Source organism: Anabrus simplex, chromosome 4 (assembly GCF_040414725.1).
Source record: "Anabrus simplex isolate iqAnaSimp1 chromosome 4, ASM4041472v1, whole genome shotgun sequence".
NCBI lineage: Eukaryota > Metazoa > Arthropoda > Insecta > Orthoptera > Tettigoniidae > Anabrus > Anabrus simplex.
The window spans coordinates 46,211,514-46,217,540 of NC_090268.1; the positions used below are offsets into that span (position 1 = coordinate 46,211,514).

Sequence of the window (6,027 nt, forward strand, 5' to 3'; positions counted from 1 at the left end):
AGCTGCCACCCCCGGAGACCCGAGTTCGATTCCCGGCTCTGGCAAGAAATCTGAAAAGGTGGTACGAGGGCTGGAACGGGTCCACTCGACCTCGGAGTGTCAACTGAGTAGAGGTGGGTTCGATTCCCACCTCAACCATCCTGGAAGTGGTTTTCCGTGGTTTCCCACTTCTCCTCCAGGCAAATGCCGGGATATTACCTAATTTAAGGGCCACGGCCTCTTCATTCCCTCTTCCTGTCTGTCCCTTCCAATCTTCCTATCTCGTCGCAAGGCTACGGTTCAGCATAGCAGGTGAGGCCGCCTGGGTGAGGTACTGGTCATCCTTCCCAGTCGTATCCCGACCCAGAGTCTGAAGCTCCAGGACACTGCCCTTGAGACGGTAAAGGTGGGATCCCTCGCTGAGTCCGAGGGAAAAACCGAACCTGGAGGGTAAACAGATGATGATGATGAATATAAAAAGTCAAGAAATGTTTTTCCATCTCCTGTAAATTGTTCATCTTGTCAGTGTTACGGAGATTTCCGTGGTAGTGATGGTGAAAGAAGGTGCGGGCTGGAATAGGTCTCAACTACAAAATTAAAGTTAATTTAAACTTTAACAACGGTTATAATTTCTTTTCCAAAACCAATCAATAAGAAAGTATAACAGGTACCAAGTAGCAGAACAACAAATTAAGAAATTACAAATTACAGTTCGTTACAGGATTTGGGCTTTGAGCCCCGTTTTACATTCCTGAGCCCTCAGCTCACAACCACAAATTACCAAAGGGCAGAAAACCCCTTCATACCAAGGAGCACTTGCCCCTAATTACAATGCTAAGCCTCCTAGAGGCACGCAGAGATCAAATTAGGAAAGAGCAGTCCCGCTCTCAATTTTACAAGCCTATCAAAGGCCACAACAAACTTCACTCCCAACTGCCCTCAAGGCACACATACAGTGAAACAGGGGTATCTTGTACCCAACCTACAGGGCCTTCACATGAAGAAAACAAACATTGGGTTAATTAAATGGCCCAAAATACCAAATTGAAAGGAGGCGAAAACATGCACTCCTACGCAAAAGTTATTAAAACCTAAGAGGCACTAGGCCTATAATACAGGGGCTAATCCCAATCTATAGAGGTGACTCGTATGAGGAAACTTTAATACATGAATGAAGAGACGAAACGGCTATGAAAACATAGTCACCTCGATTTCAAAATGAAAGGGAGCTCGAGAGGGTGAAGCACTCTCTATCCCTGCTTTATGGAAAAGGGACTTGAAGTTTTTACATATACTGAAAAGTAATTTACATTGGAAAGGAATTGGTTACATATTAAAGGTTTCGAACCCTCCCCGAGTGTTAAACTGCTGAGCTAGCAAGAGATACAGATGTTAAAAGGCCATTACCTTGTTGGAGATCTGTTGCCCGAAGAAAGAGGCGCTTTCCGCCCCCTGCTACATATCCACACACTAAGAAAGATGTTACTGAAGCGGCCCCGAGACAAGAAAATCAGCAGTTTATATACCCTCGAGACCTTTCAAGAATGAGTAGACACACCCCCTCACCTTTATTGGATAGCTTAGAGCAACATATCTATGTCGGAGAAGACATACATGATTGGTTGGAAATAAATTAGAGAAATGTTGATTGGCTAAATTCAAAACAGGCGGATAGAAAGGATTAATGTTGCCAACCCAAAGATAACAAAACAAAATATAGTAAAAACAAAACTTATGAGTTCAAAATTTCTTCAAGAAAGTTCATTCCTTCGCACCAGAGTGCGTAATCATAGTTTTTAGTAGACATCTGGTAGAGAACGTCCACACTTCTTGATCAATTACAAGCAAAACACATCAAAATTCACACAGAGCCATCTTCGGAGAAACTGGTGAGTTAATACAGTTTTTTAAAATTCAGGCTTTCTCCTGTAGAGGAGTTTCAATTGGCGCAAGATTTGAACTTGCGTCGCGTAGAGGTGTACCGCCCGGTACAGTCAGTTACAACGCTGTTCGGGTGAGCCATTCAATTACAGGACTTCATTTGCACTTTCACTTCAACGATGGCTTTACGCAAGTACATTTCACAAATCCTGTAACGCTTAGAAATGGAAAGAGAGAAATAAAATCCAACGGGCTCGTCCGGGATTTGAACCCGGGACCTCTCGCACCCTAAGCGAGAATCATACCCCTAGACCAACGAGCCACTTGAAGTACACTGCGAGTGAAACGAAAGTAGAATACAGACACAATCCTGTTTTCTTCGCTTTGGGCTAGAGTAAACTACATGGTTATGTAAGACTGTTGGAAAGAGCAAAGCCGTAGCACACTTGGAAACCGTGAACTGAAATTGGATGGAAGGAAAAGGAATTCTTAGGTTTTGTTCCCATCCCCCCGCCCAGTTCAATTCAGAAATTTCAGTTATGTGCAAACACGGTGGGCAACATCTTCTCACTTCCCTTCACGTCATCTAAGCATGAACTTCGTTGGTGGATGTAGAGAGGATCTGGGTCCATAATGGCCACGGCTGGTCCGTGGTCCAACACCTCTGCACTCCGACCGGCGAACCGAGTAGAGGAGGGGTGGCCACGGCTCTACCCTGGCTCTACACCTCTGCATTCGGAAGACGGGACAGGGCTGGACTTCACGGCTGGCCCCCTCCCATCGGCTTCCCTGAGATTTGTTTTCCATTCTCCTGCACTACGGCGGATGCAGGGACAGTTCTTAGTATAGGCCACGGCCGTCAACCCCTTCACCTTCTCCCAGCATCATCTTCAAACTAACAAATCTCCCTTCAGGGGGGGAATGAATTTTGTAGTAGTAGTAGTAGTAGTAGTAGTAGTAGTAGTAGTAGTAGTAGTAGTAGTAGTAGTAGTAGTAGTAGTACCTGTCCGCCTCTGTGGTGTAGTGGTTAGCGTGATTAGCTGCCACCCCTGGAGGTCCGGGTTCGATTCCCGGCTCTGCCACGAAATTTGAAAAGTGGTATGAGAGCTGGAACGGGGTCCACTCAGCCTCGGGAAGTCAACTGAGTAGAGGTGGGTTCGATTCCCACCTCAGCCATCCTTGCCCACATAATCCCTCAGGGAACTCCCCCAGTACTTATACCTTTTTATGGTCTGTATTGAAACTATTAGAAATATTATTCGCCCAGGAACATTAGCCATTCGCTTAGCTGCTAATATAATTGCAGGCCATCTCCTTTTAACTCTTTTAGGAAGTGGTTTTCCGTGGTTTCTCACTTCTCCTCCAGGCAAATGCCGGGATGGTACCTAACTTAAGGCCACGGCCGCTTCCTTCCCTCTTCCATGTCTATCCCTTCCAAACTTCCCATCCCTCCACAAGGCCCCTGTTCAGCATAGCAGGTGAGGCCGCCTGGGCGAGGTACTGGTCATTCTCCCCAATTGTATCCCCGACCCAAAGTCTGAAACTCCAGGACACTGCCCTTGAGGCGGTAGAGGTGGGATCCCTCGCCGAGTCCGAGGGAAAAGCCAACCCTGGAGGGTAAACAGATTAAGATAGATAGTAGTAGTAGCTTGAACTTCAGCAAGGCGAGTTTCCTTGGAGATCTTTTTCTCGTGGAACGTTTTCTTTCTTCTCCTTCTTCTCAAACCGCTTACCGCCTAGGGTTGGTGGTGGTTGTTTTAAGAGGAAGTACAACTGGGCAACCATCCTCTATATAACATTAATTAGGGAGAAAATGAACGAGATTCGACACGTCGAAAAATGAAGGTATCAGCCAAAGGAAGGCAAGGGTCAAGAGGGGCATAAAAATGAAAGAATCCCTAGGCCTCGAGTGCTCTAATAATGTCGGGGAAGAAAAGAACAAGAGTTGGCCAACTGGAGGTCTGATAGGATAGATGCAAAGCAATGCTACGTGTCAGCTCAGGGTTGCCAACCCACGCACACAATTTACGACAGGCAAGGGATACCGACGGTGTTATTCTACTGCCCACACCCACAGCGGGTTCAAGGGCAGTGTCCTGGAGCATGAGACTTTGGGTCGGGGATACCACCCCGCCCAGGCGGCATCAGCTGCTATGCTGAACAGGGGCCTTGTGTGAGTTTTTTATTCTTTCTTTCTTAATCTGCTTACCCACCAGGGTTGTTCCCTCGGATTCAGCGAGGGATCCCACCTCTACCGCCTCAAGGGCAGTGTCCTGGAGCGTGAGACTGGGGGCTACAACTGGAGAGAATGACCAGTACCTCGCCCAGGCGGCCTCACCTGCTATGCTGAACAGGGGCCTTGTGGAGGGATGGGAAGATTGGATGGGGCAGGCAAGGAAGAGGGAAGGAAGCGGCCGTGGCCTTAAGTTAGGTACCATCCCGGCATTTGCCTGGAGAAGAAGTGGGAAACCACGGAAAACCACTTCCAGGATGACTGAGGTGGGAATCGAACCTACCTCTACTCAGTTGACCTCCCGTGGCTGAGTGGAACCCGTTCCAGCCCTCGTACCACTTTTCAAATTTCGTGGCAGAGCCGGGAATCGAACCCGGACCTCCGGGGGTTTCAGCTAATCACACTAACCACTACACCACAGAGGCGGAGAGTTTCTTTGTTTCTACTTATTATAACTGTAGTTTTAATTATAATAGGGTTTTATTGTTTATATATGGTTTAGTCGTTTTTAATGAGTGAGAGGTTTTTAATAAACAGGTTTTTATCACCTTTTTATTTGAGTGAGTGCCTTTAATGTTTATGAAGATTGCGCTATTTATTTCATATCTGGTGGTTTTTTATAGCGAGGAATATATTATTATTGTTATTATTATTATTATTATTATTATTATTATTATTATTATTATTATCATCATCATCATCATCTGTTTACCCTCGGACTCAGCGAGGGATTCCACCTCTACGCCTCAAGGGCGGTCTCCTAGAGCTTCAGACTCTTGGTCGGGGGATACAGCTGGGGAGAATGACCAGTACCTCGCCCAGGCGGCCTCACCTGCTATGCTGAACAGGGGCCTTGTGGAGAGATGGGAAGATTGGATGGGACAGGCAAGGAAGAGGGAAGGAAGCGGCCGTGGCCTTAAGTTAGGTACCATCCCGGCATTCGCCTGTAGGAGAAGTGGGAAACCACGGAAAACCACTTCCAGTATGGCTGAGGTGGGAATCGAACCCACCTCTATTCAGTTGACCTCCCGAGGCTGAGTGGACCCCGTTCCAGCCCTCGTACCACTTTTCAAATTTCGTGGCAGAGCCAGGAATCGAACCCGGACCTCGGGGGTGGCAGCTAATCACACTAACCACTACACCACAGAGGCGGACATTATTATTATTATTATTATTATTATTATTATTATTATTATTATTATTATTATTATTATTATTATTATTATTATTTTAGTTTTTAGTTTTTATATTTGTTTTTATATAATGTTTTGGATTAGAATGGCTTACGATTGGTTACTATATTGTTTGGTGAACAGGGGTCTTGTGTGTGTGTAGGGGCGGAGGGGAGATTGGATGGGATAGACAAGGAAGTGGGAAGGCATTAAGTTACGTACCATCCCAGCATTTGCCTAGAGGAGAAGTGGGAAACCACGGAAAACCACTTCCAGGATGACTGAGGTGGCAATCGAACCTCCCTCTACTCAGTTGACTTCCCGAGGCTGAATGGACCCCAGCCACTTTCGTCCCTCTTCCTTGTCTATCCCTTCCAATCTTCCCATCCCCCCGCAAGGCTCCTGTTCAGCAGGTGAGGACGCCTGGGCGAGGTATTGGTCATCCTCCCCAGTTGTATCCCTCGACCCAGAGTCTGAAGCTCCAGGACACTGCCCTTGTGGCGGTAGACGTGGGATCCCTCGCTCTGTCCGCTGGAAAAATCGACCCTGGAGGTTAAACAGATAAAGAAGAAGCAAAAGAAGAGCCGGGAATCGAACCTAGGCCTATAGGGTGGCAGCTAATCGCACTAACCACTACACCACAGAGACGGACTTTAATTACGGGACTACATTTATACTTTCACTTCAACGATGGCCTTACATAAGAGCATTTTTACGAATTCTATCACGTTTGGAACCGGAAAGAAAGAAATAAAATCTATC

General features: G+C 46.7%; 1 non-coding gene across 1 annotated transcript; it reads right to left on the reverse strand.

The window, feature by feature from the left end:
- Nucleotides 1-2,110: 2,110 nt before the first annotated feature.
- Nucleotides 2,111-2,182, reverse strand: TRNAP-AGG (transfer RNA proline (anticodon AGG)). The gene has a single exon. It is a non-coding gene; the product is annotated as a tRNA-Pro (tRNA).
- Between the last annotated feature and the right edge of the window lie 3,845 nt (nucleotides 2,183-6,027).